We start from the raw sequence: 17,782 nt of genomic DNA on the forward strand, positions 1-17,782 counted from the left end.
TCCTTCCTGTGCTGATTTATATATGAGGTCAGTTAATGCAGATCTCGGTCTTCTTTAAGGATACCCATTTTGGATGAGGATGTGCACACTGGCGTTCCAGAGCTATCCATTGTGACCATCAGACTCTGACTCTTCCTAGTCCATCCAGTAAACTGGAGTATGCTTTGCTGTCGGCCACCAGCTCACAGATAACTACCCGGAGACATACTATTCATTATGAAAGCTTGGCCTACAGCTCAGGCTTGTTCCTAACTAGCTCTTATAACTTAAATTAACCCATTTATATTAATCTACATTCTGCCTTGTGGTTTTTTACCTTTCTTTCATTATGTATGTCTGACTCTTTCCATGTCTCATTGGCATCTGACCTGCACCTAGATTCATCTCCTATTTCCCCTCTCTCTGCCCAGAAGTCCCACCTATACCTCCTGCCTAGATGTTGGCCTTTCAGCTCTTTATTAAACCAATCACAGTAATATATCTTCACATGGTGTACAAATATCCCACAACAGTCAGCTGTCATCCAAATTTAAATAAATAGCAGAGTCAATTAAACTATTCAATGACCGAGAAATATCTAATAAAAGCTGATTGATTACAGAGAGTTTAGATTTTTAGCTGTATAGCCCGGAGTGAGTACAATCTTTTTGTGGAGCATGTGGAATTTGTGTATAAACATGCTCTTTGTCCTTTTTAAGAGTCATCTATAAAAGCATTAAAGGCAATCTCTATAGGATTTTAGGATATAACTTTGGCAATACCTGTGGAATATTGTTATAAAATCTTAAAATGGAGATTTTTTTAAAGATCCCGAGTAACATGTGAATGTGACCTGCAAATTATTAACGGTGTGGGAGAAATAATTTACCTGCATTTTTTTAGTGAAAAATAATTTTTGTAGGCTTTTTATTAGTAAGGTAATTTCAACAAGCTACTGCATTAGCAGCCACATTATTTAATAAGCTAATAACCGGTTCTGTTTCAGGTGTGTGGTGGTTTGAAAGAAAATGGTTCCCAAAGGGAGTGGCACTATTAGGAGGTGTGGCCTTGTTGGAGGAAGTGCGTCACTGTGGGGGCGGGCTTTGAGGTCTCTTTTGCTCAAGCTTCCCTCAGTGTGATGGTTAGTTGACTTCCTGTTGCCTGTGGATCAAGATGTAGAACTCTCAGCTGCTTCTCCATCACCACGTCTGCCTGCACACAGCCATGCTCCCCATCATGATGATAATGGACTGAACCTCTGAAACTATAAGTGAGCCACCCCAATTAAATGTTTTCATTTATAAGAGTTGCCATGGTCATGGCGTCTCTTCCTAAGATGGCATGCCACTTGGTATAACACAGGAGTCAAGAACCACTGAGATTCCCCAAATGGACATTCCGCATCTCAATGGTATACCCTTAGTTATGTCTCACTACCTATAGCCAGGCCCATGTAACCACTGGCACAGCAAGAAGGCACACTACCAGGATGTGGGGGAAAATATGATATTTGGAGATTGCTGTTGCAGATGCTCTGCCCTCAGACTGTTCAGTTTCAGTTGCGTACCTGGCTACCTACAGGCCTAGATGTGATTACTCCTCCCAAAGTCATCTTTAGTTGTACTGATCTCTGTTCAGCAGACAGTGGCAAACCAATTAGTTTATTGGGGTTATTTATAGAAGTGTGGGTGAGGGGTTACTTACAGGTATGGATGACTCAAAGGCAGCTGTATTACTGCAAATCTCACCCCAATCTGACTGATGACTCATGAAAGTTGCATTCCCTGGAGCTCTCTGCAATGACTTATGGGAAGCCCAATAGGTTGAAGAGACTCTTTTGCCCATAGCAGTTCTTATTGCTCATATAAGCTTGGGAATAGAGGGCCTTGTGAATATTATATGATTCAAGGACTTCTTCTTTTTTTTTTTTTTTTTTTTTTTTTTTTCGAGACAGGGTTTCTCTGTGTAGCTTTGCGCCTTTCCTGGAGCTCACTTGGTAGACCAGGCTGGCCTCGAACTCACAGAGATCCACCTGGCTCTGCCTCCCGAGTGCTGGGATTAAAGGCGTGCGCCACCACCGCCCGGCGATTCAAGGACTTCTTGAGACTTGTGAGTTGCTTACATTATTTTCTGACTTGTTTGTTTGTTTGTTTGTTTGTTTGTTTGTTTTTCGAGACAGGGTTTCTCTATGTAGTTTAGGTGCCTTTCCTGGATCTTGCTCTGTAGACCAGGCTGGCCTCGAACTCACAGAGATCTGCCTGGCTCTGCTTCCTAAGTGCTGGCATTAAAGGCGTGCACCACTGCCACCTGGCTATTTGCTGACTTTTAAGATTAAAAAAAATAATCATTGCTGGAGGAGGTGGCACATGCCTTTAATCCCAGCTTCTCATGGGAAGGGGTGGACAGGATTAGTCGAAGATTCTACAAGGCTGATCAACTGATTACTTCATGGCTGTAGAGAGACGGACTGTTTTCAGGCTCAGAGCCAAACTATTTGGGGCTACTTTGGTCTCCTTAACAGCCATTCATGTTCACCTCGATATCAGATCTAACATTTTTTTCACCATTGTAGTGAGAGCTCCCTTGTATCTGGTGTGAATTCTGGGGCACCTAAGCTTTGAAGAAACCTTTTGTAAATAGTCAGTGATTGTTATCTAAGGTTTACGGAGTTGCTTTTCCTGAAGGAATTACAGAGCCTGTGTAGAATTTAGTCTTGAGACATACCTGGTAAACCAGGAAGTCTCCCAAGGCTGAGAATTGCTTAGGTAATGCAATGGTTCTTTCAGACAACTCCTAGATGAGATAAGAAGTTTTGGTACGTAAAAAAATGGCTTGCTAAAAGTGTCTTTTATGTAACAATAAAGAGCTACTGCAAAGCTCCTTGGCAGTCAGTCCATCAGAGACTGATTCCCCTGCTGCTTTTGGCTTTTGCTAAAGCCGTAATTTTGACCCGACCCATGTAACTAAGAACACCAGTGCACCATCAAAGCATCCACAGATCTCTAGCGTCTAAACTGTACACTGAGAATGGCATTGCGAACATTCAAAGCCTGGAGTAGAGTTTTTTCCACTCTGCTCCTCCCTACCCCTCCCTGTTTGCCCCAGTATATTTAAAATGTACCTTAGCTAATGGTTTATTTTGTTCTGTGATGATAAAACTTCATGTAACAGCTTCCATACTGAAACGTTATTTGGGGGCAAACTGAATCCACATTCCCAAGCCATGTTCATTCATATTTAGTTCAGAATAAACTTCTTACTCCCTTTGAGGGTCAAGCTGCACTTTGCATCCCGTTTCAAAAGGCTCCTCTCCCATTGACTACTCTTGTGATCCCCAACCTAACTTGTACAGAAAGAAGCCTCTTCCCTACCTGTAGTGATCTATTGTAGATGTAACCAACTGTCTTATTAAATAAGAAACACAGAACCAGGGCGGTGGTGGCGCACGCCTTTAATCCCAGCACTTGGGAGGCAGAGGCAGGCGGATCTTTGTGAGTTCGAGGCCAGCCTGGGCTATCTAGTGAGTTCCAGGAAAGGCACAAAGCTACACAGAGAAACCCTGTCTCGAAAAACCAAAAAAAAAAAAAAAAAAAAAAATTAAGTTTGCCGGGCGGTGGTGGCGCACGCCTTTAATCCCAGCACTTGGGAGGCAGAGGCAGGCGGATCTCTGTGAGTTCGAGGCCAGCCTGGGCTACAGAGTGAGTCCCAGGAAAGGCGCAAAGCTACATAGAGAAACCCTGTCTCGAAAAAACCAAAAAAAAAAAAAACAAAAAAAAAAAAAAAAAAAAAAAGAAACACAGAACCAATGCAAAGAAGAAAGCCAAGAGGTCAGAGCTAAGAGCTAAAACCTTACCCTTCCTCCTGCGGTGGTCCTACCTCTCTGAACCAGAGCTACTTCCTGTGTGTCTGTCTTTTTATAGTGTTTCTGTTCTGCCTTCTCATTGGTTGTAAACCCAACCACATGACTGCCTTGTCATGGCCTGTCTGTATAGACCTCCAGGTTTTCTATGATTGGTATTGAGATTAAAGGCATGTGTATCCAATACTGGCTGTATCCCTGAACACACAGAGACTTACCTAGCTCTGCCTACCAAGTGCTGGGATTACAAATGTATGCCACCACTGCCCTGCTTTCCTATGGCTTGCTAATAGCTCTGACCCCCAGGCAACTTTATTTATTAGCATACAAATAACATTTTAATACAAATAAAATATCACCATATTTCCCCTTTTCTGTTTTAATAAAAAGAAAAAAGGAAAAAGCTTATAACTAACGTAAGAAAAACTATATACAAAAGTACAATAACTATATACAATATATACAAGTAATAAATACCTAAACAATGTCTAGTTTATTTGTATTTGACAAATTCAGAGAAAATAATTCCATTATCTATCCTATTGTATCTAATTCACTTTCTATCCTAATTAATCTTCAACTATAACTAACTAATCTTCAACTCCCTCAGAGACCCAAGAAGGAAATAATATTAGCTAACAAAAGTAAAAACAGGAAGTAGATGCAAGCAACTTCCAAAAAATTGTGAGTTGACAGAAACAGCCAGCTGCTTGGACAGTCATCTGAGGTTTCTCTGCAGTGTTGGGGCATCATCTTCAGCCTATCTTTAGCGTATCTGACAGACTCATTTGTGAAGTAGGATGTACACAAGGTCAACAGTTCAACCTCACATTGGGTGAGAGCAGTCCATGTACCAGAAACACCTGAATTCCACTAGTGTCATGTCATGATTCAGGATTTTAAATTCTGGAAATTGTTGATGTTTTTTTTTTTAATTCAGCTGTCCATTCTTCTTGGCTATGTGTATATGTGGCTTCATCTCATTCATCTCAGCATCCTGTTCTTCTCCACATCCCTCTATTAAATGCCAGTCTACTATTGAGAGGCGTTAACTTAATTACTCTTCAAGAATATCTGTCAGCTGCTGTCCCATTGCACATCAGAAGCCATCGGCCCACTGCCTGTTAAGCTGCCTTCGAAGAAAAGGGCACTGTACCTTTTCCGGATTGCAAAGGCCACTTCAGGGATGGTGCCATATTGTCCTAGCCTCAGAAGATGCCTTTTGATAAAGCCATAACCACACTTGTTTTGGCAAGAATCAGTAGTCCTTTTTTTCATGTCCTGTCTGTCCTGTTTGTCAGCAGTTGATTCGAGAATACTTTGTTGTCTAGTGGCTAACTTTTGCCACAATGAAAGTTAACTCCAATTGCAGTTTTTTCAATGCCCATATTTTCTCTGAAGTAGATTGGTACTGCCAGGAGCCAACATGTCTCATAGTCATGACAAAAAAGAAAAATTTTCTAAGTTATTAAAACATTTTAAATGCCATATTCTGTAGATCTCTGAAGGGTTTGAAGATAACCTGTCTATCTAAAATATATCTATTCAATCTTGAAAACATACATAATATGACTACAAGTTCTATTATAATGTCTAACTACTAACTTTCATTTCTTTATATCCTAATAGTTGGTAATAACAACATTCAAGGATCAGAAAATTGCATTACATTGTTAAATGAATGGTATAAGTACAATTAGAAATATACATATAGCATTTTCTAACAATATCAATTTCAATATATATAATTTGTATACAATATAAAACAATCCAATCCAGTGTATTTACATTTTTCTTTTCTTTTCTTTCTTTTTTTAAAACAAGAACCTTAAATCTAATCTCCTTTGCTTAGCCCTTTTCCTAACCCTTGACAACAACTTGTAACCAAGCCCCCTAATCCATGAAAATTATCCCAGACCCAAAACCCATTAAAAGACCAAAAAAAAAAAAAAACCAAAAACAAACAAACAAACAAAAAAAACCACCCGCCCCACACTACCTCTTTGGGAATGTGGGCGTCGTATTCTTGAAATTGCTTCCTGCTGGGTATGGGCGAAGGTATCTTTATCCTGAAAAGAAAAATTTCAGGTTAATTGTCAAATTCTAGGAAAGGTAACTATATCCTTCATTATCCAGTCTGTGTATAATGCCAAAGTTCAGGGTTTATCTCAAATCCTTATTCAAGTAGTCTTTGAGACTGGATCATCTCAGCTAGCTCTCTCAAAATTGCTCTGAGCACTTTGTAGTTCAAAGTTGATCTGTAGATGATGTTTGTCAGCTTAGTGATGTTATTATTATAGTGGAATTGTTGTTGTTGTGGGGCCCCATCTTCTTCCTGGAGACTTCAGTTGATGTTAGGCCTGGCCGTGAATTCCTGCAAAAAGCTGATCAGAGACTCGAACACAAAGACATATATATGCAGCTAATTGAAGCCTTTTTTCTTTTTAGAATTACTTAGTACTCTATATGACCTATCTATATCTTAACAAAGTTTAAAATGTATATATATATATATTAATCTTGTAAATTTTGATATAAAATTTATACTTTAAGAAAAGTTTAAAGGCCGGGCGGTGGTGGCGCACGCCTTTAATCCCAGCACTCGGGAGGCAGAGGCAGGCGGATCTCTGTGAGTTCGAGGCCAGCCTGGGCTACCAAGTGAGTTCCAGGAAAAGGCGCAAAGCTACACAGAGAAACCCTGTCTCGAAAAACCAAAAAAAAAAAAAAAAAAAAAAAGTTTAAAGAATCAGAATAGAATCAAAGAGTTGAGATTAGTAATAGAATAGTCCCTTAATTAATTTGGCTTTTCTCCTGTCCCATAACAGAAGATGGCTCTTTCTTCTGGCATGATACAGGGAGTTTGCATTTTCCTTTTAACAACATGCTTGAGTTTAAAGAAGGAGAGAGCCATTCTCCAACTCCAAAGTCAGCTTTAAATTTTAATTGAACTGGGACTATTAGAAGACCAATAGTGTTAAATCTTTAAAGAAAAGCAGAAACAAACATTTAGGAAGACATAAAATTTTTTGGATGATATACCATACGCCATTTCACTCTGTTTCTTGGGATAGACGATTTGTCCCTTTTCTTCAGTTGTCTCATTTGTCCAGTGTTCTTCAAATTCCTTAACCTTCATTCTCCTAAAAGACAAAAACAAAAACCTTTCCCCAGGGTTTTATGGGGATGTTCCTTTTTGGCAAGTTATTATCTGATTAAATGAAAAGGCATGTGTTACTGGTATAAGTTAGTTTAAATTGGATGTTCATGCTAGTTGATGAACTATCACCTCCTCTAATTAAGAGGTCTCTCTTGTTCAAATCAAACCTTTATCAATTTTGATGGTACCCACAGCTTATCTTCTCCTGTAGAAATAAAAGCAAAACCTCGTCCCCAATGTAATACATGCCCTGGTTTCCATTCTGAAGTTAGCACATCCTTAATGTATATAGGCTGATTTAATTCTGTAGTCTTTTCTATTATCCAATGTCTCTCTGCAGCTGTTGTTCCTTTCTCATTGGCATTGAGAAAATTCAAAGTTATTAGAGCATTATGTAGTCTATTTCTGGGGGGTTTTGTTACCCTTTTCTGTTTATTTAGCATATCCTCTAGAGTTCTGTTTGATCTTTCTATAACTGCTTGACCTGTAGGATTATGTGGTATACCTGTAATATGGTTTATATTATAATAAGCAAAAAACTGTTTCATTTTAACAGGAACATAAGATGGAGCATTGTCAATTTTAATTTGTGCAGGTATACCCATGATGGCCATAACTTGTAGCAAATAAGTGATTACAGAATCAGCTTTTTCAAAACTCAAAGCAGTTGCCCATTGAAATCCTGAATAAGTATCGATGGTGTGGTGTACATATTTCAATTTTCCAAATTCTGCAAAGTGAAACACGTCCATCTGCCAGATTTCATTCCTCTGAGTACCCTTTGGGTTACATCCTGCTGGTACTGGCGTTTGATTGTAGAAGGAACAAGTAGGACATTTCTTTACTATTTCTTTGGCTTGTTGCCAGATTATGAAAAAATCCTTTTTTAAACCTTTACTATTGACAAGATGTTTTTTTTATGAAATTCTGAGGCCTCCAGCACATTTCCTATCAATAATTTACCAATCTCATCGTTGCCTTGTGCTAGAGGGCCTGGCAGACCAGTATGGGATCGAATGTGAGTTATATATAAAGGATGACTCCTTTTCTTGATTGTATCTTGTAATTGAATAAATAGTGAAGTTAATTATGAAGCATCAGGGATAAATTCTGCAGTCTCAATATGTAATACTACTCTTTCAGCATACTGAGAGTCAGTTACTATGTTGAGAGGTTCTGAAAAATCCATTAATACCAACAGAATAGCATACAATTCTGATTTTTGAACTGAATTATACGGACTTTGAACCACTTTACTTAAATTTTCTGATTTGTAACCTGCCTTTCCTTGTTTGTTGGCATCTGTATAAAATGTACGAACTCCAGATATGGTTTTTTTTTTTTTTTTTTTACGCACAATTCGAGGCAAGATCCAATCAGCTCTCTTTATAAGATCAATTCTATCGCTTTTGGGATATTTGCTGTTAATTTCTCCCAAAAAATTACTGCAAGCTTTCTGCCAAGGTTCACTTTCTATCCATAATTTTTCAATGTCCTCCTTAGTTAAAGGTACGACAATTTCTGCTGGGTCTATTCCTGCTAATTGAAGAAGTCTCAATTTTCCTTTCCAAATCAAGTCAGAGATTTTTTTCCACATAAGTTTTTAATTTTTTATCTGGTTTATTTGGTAAAAATATCCATTCCAATATAATATCTTCCCTCTACATTAATATTCCTGTAGGAGAATGCCTAGAAGGTAAAATAACCAAAATGCAATCCAGCTTTGGATCAATACGATCCACGTGCCCTTTATGTACTTTCTTTTCTACGAAGGCCAATTCCTTCTCAGCTTCAGGTGATAATTCTCTTGGACTATTTAAGTCCTTGTCATCTTCTAAGGTTTTGAACAAGTTATTTAGTTCATCATTTTTTACCCCAACAATAGTTCTTAGATGAGAAATGTCTCTAAATAATCCTTGAAATTCATTAAGAGTCTATAGTTGATCTCTCCTAATTTGTACCTTTTGGGGTCTAATTTTTTGTAGCTCTATTTTATATCCTAAATAATTAATAGAATCTCCTCTTTGTATCTTTTCAGGAGCAATTTGTAATCCCCAGCAAGGCAAATTTTTCTTTATTTCTTCAAATATTCTTTCTAAAGTATCTGCATTTGAGTCAGCTAATAAAATATCATCCATATAATGATAAATTATAGATTTAGGAAATTTTTTACGTACCACTTCCAATGGCTGTTGTACAAAATATTGGCACAGAGTTGGGCTATTCAACATTCCCTGTGGGAGAACCCTCCATTGAAATCTTTTAACCGGTTGAGAATTATTATAAGTAGGCACTGTGAAAGCAAATCTTTCTCTGTCTTTTTCTTGTAAGGGTATTGAAAAGAAACAGTCTTTTAAATCAATAACTATGAGAGGCCATCCTTTTGGTAACAGAGTAGGCAAAGGCATCCCAGATTGTAGAGAGCCCATTGGCTGAGTTACTTTGTTAATTGCTCTAAGGTCTGTTACCATTCTCCATTTACCAGATTTCTTTTTAATAACAAATACAGGAGAATTCCAAGGGCTGGTTGATTCTTCAATATGCTGAGCATTTAACTGTTCTTCTACCAGCTCTTCTAAAGCCTGGAGTTTCTCTGTTGTTAAAGGCCATTGCTGAACCCAGACAGGCTTGTCTGTTGACCATTTTAAAGGTAGAGCTGTTGGTGTTTTTGGAAGATTACCAGTTGTTGTGCCCTGTTCTTGAATGACATGGATGGCTGGTGAGCACTCATTAGAATAATATCTTCTAATATTTCTCTCATTCTCTCCCATTGACTACCCTTGTGATCCTCAACCTAGCTTGTACAGAAAGAAGCCTCTTCCCTACCTGTGGTGATCTATTGTTTGTAATAAAGCTTGCCTGAAGATCAGAGGACAGAGCCAGCCACAGTTAGCTATAGAGGTCAGGCAGTGGTGGCACACACCTTTAACCCTAGCACTCGGGAAGCGGAGGTAGAGATCCTTCTGGATTTCCCCAAGTTCAAGGCCACACTGGGCTACATGAGATTAAACCAATCTTAAAGGGAAAGAGCCAGGCAATGGTGGCACACACTTTTAATCCCAGCACTCTAGAAGGCTGAGACAGGGAGTGATATGGCTAGGCAGAGAAAGGAATGTAAGATGGGAGGAGACAGGAATTCACTCTCTTGCAAACGCTCTATCAGGCTGTGGAGGTGGTGAGGTAAGAGGTGGTAGCTGTGGCTTGCTCTGTTTCTCTTATCTTTCAGCTTTCACCCTGATATCTGGCTCCGAGTTTTTATTGTAAGACCATCTAGGATTCATGCAACACCTATTTTGCTCTGCTCTTGGGAGAAATACATGCAGGAAATATTCGCCATCCCTGACCACAAAGCTGTCCCCTGACCTCCACAAGTGCACATAGCATACATCTGTAATAATAATCCTACGACTACCAACAATAATAAAATGTAAACCAGGTGTGGTGGTGCAGGCCTGTAATCTAAGTACTCCGGGGTAGAGACAGAAGAATCAGGGGTTCAAGCCCGTCTTCCACTAACCAGCAAATTCAAGATCAATCCAGCCACATCTTACTGAGGAGTCAGGTTTGGTTCCCAGAACCCATATGGCAGCTCACAACTGCTGTAACTCCAGCCCAGGAGTTAGGATTTCCTCTTCAGGCCTCTTGAAGGCACTGCATTCAGCATGGTGCTCATGCGTTCAGGCAAACACTCACTCACACATTTTTTAAAAAGTGCTGCTTTTGGCCGGGCGTTGGTGGCACACGCCTTTAATCCCAGCACTCGGGAGGCAGAGCCAGGCGGATCTCTGTGAGTTCGAGGCCAGCCTGGGCTACCAAGTGAGCTCCAGGAAAGGCGCAAAGCTACACAGAGAAACCCTGTCTCGAAAAACCAAAAAAAAAAAAAAAAAAAAAAGTGCTACTTTAAGGATAGTGGAAGGAGGAGAAAGGGAGTGGCCGGAAACGCAGGAGGGGAATGATGGAGAGTTGGAGCGGCTTCAATCCGAGTTCCAGGAATCCGAGAATCTGAAGTGTGAAGCCAGCCTTTGCCACACAGCTTGAGGCCACGCTGGACAACTCTGTGAGACGCCATCTCAAGACTTCGAAAGGAGCAGGGGTTGTAGCTAACATGTAAAGTACTTGTCCAGCATTCACAATCCCTGGGCAAAACCCACAAACAAGCTGAACATGAATAAAGTTCAGAATTAAGTACACAAATCAGAAATTTAGTGTGTAAAGACTAGTATCAGAAAGCAGTGAGGAAAAAAAGTTCTACATGTAATTAGAATAAAGCACTGTACCAAATGTGGAAACAAAATTGTAAAGAGACTAGAAAAAGGTTCAGCATGAATGGTAACACTCTTATAGCGATGATCGAAAATGCAGAAGCAATAAGGAGAAAAAACAGAAATATTAACTTACCGTGAGGGTGAGGGGTGAGGCTGACAACATTTAGAGACAATGAAGTAAGGCCTGAGTATAAAAGGACCTGGGGTGTGCCTCAGTGGCACCGATTGCCTAGCATCCTCAAGAAAAAGGAGCGGGGGCTGGGGCTGGAGCGGGGGAGTGGACAGGATCAGTTCAGGTGCATATAAAGTCTGATATTTACGTCTAGACAGGAAGAGAAAAGATGCCTGAAAGCAGCAAATTGCTGACAACGAAGAACCCAAGTGAGAAAAGGAGATTGTCAGGAGTGGGATTCGAACCCACGCCTCCAGGGGAGACTGCGACCTGAACGCAGCGCCTTAGACCGCTCGGCCATCCTGACTACACCCTGGAACGTGCAGCAGCCCACTTGGCAGGGAAAACTGGAACGCGCTCGCTCATCCTTCGGTGATTGGATCCGGCAGCAGGGACACCTGGACTCCAGATCGAAGCTGCGGAGCTCTCCACCGAAAAGAAGCAACCGCAGTCTACTCAGGTGGGCACGATGCTCCAAGCCCCCGGGTCTCTGGTCGTCCCCCCAGCTGGGTCGCGTCCCAGTGTAGGAACCAGCGCAGCAACAATGCATGCCTGCCAGCCGGAGCCTCTTCTCCGGAGAAGAAGGCAGAGGACAACTACTGGGTGAATGCCCGCGGGTTCGGGTCCTGGTGCGAGGGCCGTTGTTGGCGGCGTCCCGGGAACTTTGGGTTTGTGTGCGGAGGTCGGCCGTGGTGGGCGGGAGAGCTCAGGGCCTGTCTGGAGCGACGGAGAGGGCCCGGCGTGGCGATGACGACGTCGTCGTGGTCCTCCCCGTTAGTATAGTGGTGAGTATCCCCGCCTGTCACGCGGGAGACCGGGGTTCGATTCCCCGACGAGGAGACGCGTTATTTACTTTTTTTAGCCAAACGTGCGGCCTCGGGCGCGCTGGCCCTCGGGGCATGCGACTCTCGTGTCCTGAGCCCCCCCTGCGCCAGGCGAGTCTTGGTGGTGACCCGGCCCGAGCGCTCCCGGACGCTCGCTCTTCCCCGTGGCCCTGGCGGCGCGCTGGGTTGCTGCTGCAGTCAGGTGGCGAGAGCGTCCACCAGGGCCCGGCGCGTGCGTGCGGGAGGCGCGGCTGGGACGGCGGTGGCTCGCGCGCTGCGTTGACTTTGACGTCGGGGCGGTGCCCGAGGGGTAGGCCACGTCGCTGTCGCCGCTGTGCACTGTCCGGTGTCAGTCCCCGGCGTCGTGTGGGTGCCGTCCCGGCGGTGCGGCGTTGGTGGTATAGTGGTGAGCATAGCTGCCTTCCAAGCAGTTGACCCGGGTTCGATTCCCGGCCAACGCAAGCTGCCGGTGTTTTGCCAAGGGCCAGGGCCGAGGCTGGCCCTGTCTGGCAACCCTTTCAGGTCGTCCGGTGACCGCGCGACCGACCGATCGCTGGACTAAGCGAAGGAAGGGAGGAGACAGGGGGGCCGAGACACTTTTGAGGATGTGGGGAGCGGAGAATTGCCAGCGTCATCAAGAACTAACTGGCTATGAAGCAGTCGAATCTATCAATAGTAATGAACGTCTAATCACAGCTAGGACTTATTAAGGAAAGCGTGTTACTACCACTCCCTGGTGGTCTAGTGGTTAGGATTCGGCGCTCTCACCGCCGCGGCCCGGGTTCGATTCCCGGTCAGGGAAGTGTTCCTTTTAACTATGTAACTGCCGTTTCTTTGTATCCATTATAGAAAGTTTTCCTTTTCCTCAAAGACTTCTCATTGTCCTCATGCTATTCAACACCACCTCACCATGCACCACCATACATTTCTGTTCGCCTCTGCACTCCTGTCCCTTCTAACCCACTTACCCTCAGTGCTCATCCGGTTTCCGAACCCCAGAAATTTACAATTTGCACATCTCAGTTTTTCTGCTTCTCTTGGTGCTCAGTCGACACATCGCCACCATCACACGCGGCACACACACGCCACGCAGAGCGCCCAGGATCACCTGACGACATCACGGGCTCTTAGTTCTGCAAAGAATCTCTCTAGACTGCCTCACCTGCTCCTGGTGAGCTTTCCATCATCCTCTTGGATACTGCAACGCAAAGCCTATCCTTGGACAGGCAGATGGTTGATTTGAGTCTTCTGGGCTCTTGATCCTTAAACGTGCAAAACTTCTGCAAAACTCCAGGCGATCTCGGTGATGGTAATACAGAGAGGGCTGAAAACATAGCGTGTGATAACAGTACCCAGCTGCCCAGGACGGACTTTTCCCAAGATCATTTCATCATTTGAACATTTAAGCCCATCAGGTGTGACATCCTCAGTGTCTCTAATTAGGAACCTCTGAGTAAGTGGTGGGAACTATGGCTAGAATGTCAGAAGTCTTTGCTGAATTTTCCCTTAGTAGAAGAGAACTCCAAATGATGAATAGTGTGGCTTGGGGACACTTAAAAGCCAGAGACAATTACATCCATTACTAAAACCTTTTCTTTTCTTTTGGTTTTTGGTGACAGGGTTTCTCTGTGTAACAGTCCTGGCTGTCTTGGAACTTGGTTTGTAGACCAGGCCGGCCCCAAACTCACTGAGATCCACCTACCTCTGTCTCCTAAGTGCTGAGATTAAAGGCGTCCAACACCCCCTACCCCCACGGCAGATTTATTTACTTATACAGTGTTCTATCTGCATATATGCCTGCAGGCCAGAGAAGGTGCTAGATCTCATTATAGATGGTTGTGATCCACCATGTTGCTGGGAACTCAGGACCTCTGTAAGAGCAGCCAGTGCTCTTAACCTCTGAGCCATCTCGCCAGCCCCCCATAAATACAACTTTTTAAAAAAGCCTCTTTTTATTTATTCTTTGAGAATCCTTTTAGTGAATTCTAAATATAGTTAAGTTGACAACCAAGAATAGCCCTCACAACATTCTGTCATATTTTATTATATAATATATAGTTATATTATATATAATGTGAATCAAAATAGATATTCACACATCTATTACTTGGCTAGTATTGGTCTCCACTATTACTCTCTCTTATTCCCACACCCGCTCATTGTGAAGTCCTGGCTGGCTTCAAGCTTGAGGCAATTATCCTGCCCCTTGCTTCTTGTCTCTTAAGTGCTGGCTACCATGTTCCGCTAACTCCATTATTTTTTCACAGCAGACATTAAAACCAGGGAAAATAAAAAAGATTGATTTGGGGCCAATTTGGAAGGACTTCGGGACAGCCAAAGCACAGCCTCTAACCGACATCACATGGATCAACTGTAGAAATGCACAAAACCCCGACACATTTCACACAGCACAGGGCCCTTCATAAGAAAACGGGGACCCAGAGGAGCAGTGTAGCCAGACAGAAGTACTGCAAGAAGGACTTTTCTCTTCCCTGGTGTGATTTGTAATAGTCTTGTTCCACATTTTCCATCAACGAAACCTCCACCTACGGCTGACCCAAGAGGCAGCCGATGCACCAGAGACACAAACAGCCTCTCCCAAATATGCAGGCACCTCTAACAGCTGCTCGAACATACTCAAAAAGGGGGCACCACAGCCCACATCTGCAATCCCAGCACTTGGGATGCAGAGGCAGTAGGATCAGGAGGTTCAAGGCCATCTTTGGCTACCTGTCAAGTTGGAGGTCAGCCTAGATTGCATGAGACCTCATCTCAGAAAAAGTAACAAACAAGCAAACAAAAATATTCAAACTAGTCCTGCAAAGTTTTCCCAGAGTGCACTATGTAAACATATTCATTATGCCTTCCTGGTGGTCTAGTGGTTCATTACAGTCACCACCCTGGCCTGGTTTTAATTCTTGGTTAGGAAATCTTGCTTTTACATCTAGTCAATATGACAACTGTCGGACAATCCTCTGCTCTGCTTGTCAAAGCCTGGTCCACCTTTCAAACATCCTGAAGAGCACGCCGGCTATGGGTGAAGCTCACTGAGGACCTGTCACTGTTGCCGTGGACCTTGGTGATCTCAGAGCCCACTTTTGCTGAACTCATTTTAGTTCATTCCACATATAAAGTTTATTATGGACAGGAATGTGTCCTCATTCCTCTGCCGCCCCACCCGATCAAATGGATTGAGAATGACTCCATTCCTAAAATATGTAAAGAAGTCAAGTGTCCTGATTGGGCTCCCTAATTGGGCTCCCTGAGAAGAACCATCCGAGTGGAGACAGCAGGGGAACAGGTGACATTACCTGTGCAGTCCAAACCTCTGGACGACACCTGCTCTTGGGGGCCCAATGAGTAAATACACAAAAGGAAGGCAGTGAGGGAAGGAGGACCTCTATCCCAGTAACACTAGGCATGTTAATCCAGTCTTTCTATATGAATTCTTTTTTCTTTTTCTGTTTGTTCGTTTATCAAGACAGGGTTTCTCTGTGTAGCTCTGGCTGTCCTGGAACTTGTTCTGTAGAAAGATCTGCCTGTCTCTGCCTGCTGGGTGCTGAGATTAAAGGTATGCACTACCACCCCCTGCCTCTATGTTGATTTCTAAAGTATAAATGTTCCCAGCAAAGTGGGTTAAAAATGAGTTTGAACAAAATTCCCTGACTGGAAATGAAACCCAGCCCCCAGAGTTGAAAGCACCCAAGTCTAGCTACTAGACCATCAGGGATAGCTGTTCCCCCTCTATACCCATCATGTTCTGACAAAAGCTCATGACCAGTTGGGTATGGTGGTGGATACCTTTAATTCCAAACAGGCAGGTCCACCTTGAACTCATAGAGGTCCACTGGCCTCTTCCTCCTGAGTAAAGACTTGGCAAAGGAGCCTGACCTCTTGTTTGTTTTTTTGAAAGGGTTTGGCTTATAGACTGGCCACAAACCTCACCTTTTCTTGCCTTAGAATTCCTGAGTGCTAAGATTACAAATGTGTTCTACTATGGGCTGGCTTGAGCTAATTTTTAAAAGTATTTACATTGTAAAATCACCTCCTGGGAGGCAAAGGCAGGCATAGTCTATATATCAAGTTCCAGGGCAGCCAGGGCAACATGGAGGGATCCTGCTTCAAAACAAAACACAAAGGTAGGTCAGGATAACAACTGGGAAATAGAGAACACTTTGTAGGCATTAAATGCTGTAATTACATAATACAGATAACAGGTAAAATTCAAATTATTTAAGCACCAAGTCCGACGTTGGAGCTTGCACCCAAGTGTGAAGAGCCTGTAAATTGGAGGGAGACCTTAGTGCTGAGTACCGACTCAACCGAAGATTGATGGTTAAAAAACAAAAACAAAAAACAAAACAAACAAACAAACAACTAGGGGAATGGGCAGGCCTCTGCGAAACCGACCCAGAGGGAAACCCTGTAAAGCGGCCAGTGGGATGCAGCTGTGCAGTGGTTAAGTTCTAATGCCAAGAATGTCATCAAAGAGTATTTCAAATGCCAGAAATGAAGAAATATACATTTTGATTCATTAAAAAAAAAAAAGAGAGCTAAACTAAAAAGTCTGAAAATGTTTTCTGCTTAGGTTCAGGACAAACGTAAGATGTATTTTCATTGTTTCTGGCCTGGGCTAGCGGCGTCCTTCATGCCAAGGCCCTCACCTAAGTGGCTTTCTGCCTGATGTCTGCTCCATTTTTCTCTAATCCCGCGGCACAGCAGATGCTGGGCGCCAGGGGGTGTCCTAGACTCATGAGCCAGGCATTTGGATCTGGAAAACTATGGGTGTTTACCAACGCCTGGAGCTCTTCCTCCAAGATTAAGGCCTCGGGGTCCTGGCCTTAATCTTGCTGGCCGTTTTCTTCGGCGGTACCATCGTACCTCCACGGGTGAAAGTCATCTAACTTCAGAGTGGAACCTGCCTGATTGGGCTGAATTTAAGAGAGAGCCCGAAAACAATAAGGTCACTCCAAATGTAAGTTGCTTATAAGAAGCCAGTGAGCAGCTAGTTTCCGTAGTGTAGTGGTTATCACGTTCGCCTCACACGCGAAAGGTCCCCGGTTCGAAACCGGGCGGAAACAACAGCATTGTATTTTTCATTTTCGTCTTTACATCCTTATAGAAGGATCGAAAGAATTTAAAGTGAGAACCCACTAAAGGATCCAACCAATCCACAGTGGAATCCCACGTCTCCTGGTTCCTACAAGGCCTGGAACATCGCAGTTACGATTACGCGAGCGAGGGCAGAGTGGTGGCCATGAACCGCTCCTCCCAGGGCAGTGACGCTTAGAGTGGATTTTGTTTCTGCAGCGAGAGACCGGCAGGTTCTTGTGTTGCCCTTCAGCTTCTGGATCGCGTCTTCCAGAAGGCACTGTGGACACCCTGAGAGCCAGAAACGGCTGCTCAGTGCGCGGGTGGAGTCGTCAGCTCTGACTTCTGCCCCCGGAAGGGCTCTGATCTCTTCAGCGGGCATTGCCTCATGCCTCCTCCTCCAGTGCTGATAACCTGTACTGAGATCCAAACCCC

The 17,782-nt window shown here is 43.2% G+C and overlaps 1 long non-coding RNA gene and 5 other non-coding genes across 6 annotated transcripts in view; 5 read left to right on the forward strand and 1 right to left on the reverse strand.

The window, feature by feature from the left end:
- Positions 1 to 11,656: 11,656 nt before the first annotated feature.
- Trnal-cag (transfer RNA leucine (anticodon CAG)) lies at positions 11,657 to 11,739 on the reverse strand. Its single transcript has one exon. It is a non-coding gene; the product is annotated as a tRNA-Leu (tRNA).
- A 461-nt stretch (positions 11,740 to 12,200) lies between these two features.
- Positions 12,201 to 12,272, forward strand: Trnad-guc (transfer RNA aspartic acid (anticodon GUC)). Its single transcript has one exon. It is a non-coding gene; the product is annotated as a tRNA-Asp (tRNA).
- Positions 12,273 to 12,645: 373 nt separating this feature from the next.
- Positions 12,646 to 12,717, forward strand: Trnag-ucc (transfer RNA glycine (anticodon UCC)). Its single transcript has one exon. It is a non-coding gene; the product is annotated as a tRNA-Gly (tRNA).
- Positions 12,718 to 12,986: 269 nt separating this feature from the next.
- Trnae-cuc (transfer RNA glutamic acid (anticodon CUC)) lies at positions 12,987 to 13,058 on the forward strand. The gene has a single exon. It is a non-coding gene; the product is annotated as a tRNA-Glu (tRNA).
- Positions 13,059 to 17,154: 4,096 nt separating this feature from the next.
- The window catches only part of LOC107402902 (uncharacterized), a 3,241-nt gene continuing 2,613 nt past the window's right edge, over positions 17,155 to 17,782 (forward strand). Inside the window, exons 1-2 of the long non-coding RNA XR_013043154.1 lie at positions 17,155 to 17,231; positions 17,379 to 17,782. The exon at positions 17,379 to 17,782 is cut by the window's right edge and continues 370 nt beyond it. This is a non-coding gene — a long non-coding RNA (uncharacterized LOC107402902). The remainder of the gene's footprint in view (positions 17,232 to 17,378) is intronic.
- Trnav-cac (transfer RNA valine (anticodon CAC)) lies at positions 17,265 to 17,337 on the forward strand. The gene has a single exon. It is a non-coding gene; the product is annotated as a tRNA-Val (tRNA).

Source organism: Peromyscus maniculatus, chromosome 11 (assembly GCF_049852395.1).
Source record: "Peromyscus maniculatus bairdii isolate BWxNUB_F1_BW_parent chromosome 11, HU_Pman_BW_mat_3.1, whole genome shotgun sequence".
Classification (NCBI taxonomy): Eukaryota; Metazoa; Chordata; class Mammalia; order Rodentia; family Cricetidae; genus Peromyscus; species Peromyscus maniculatus.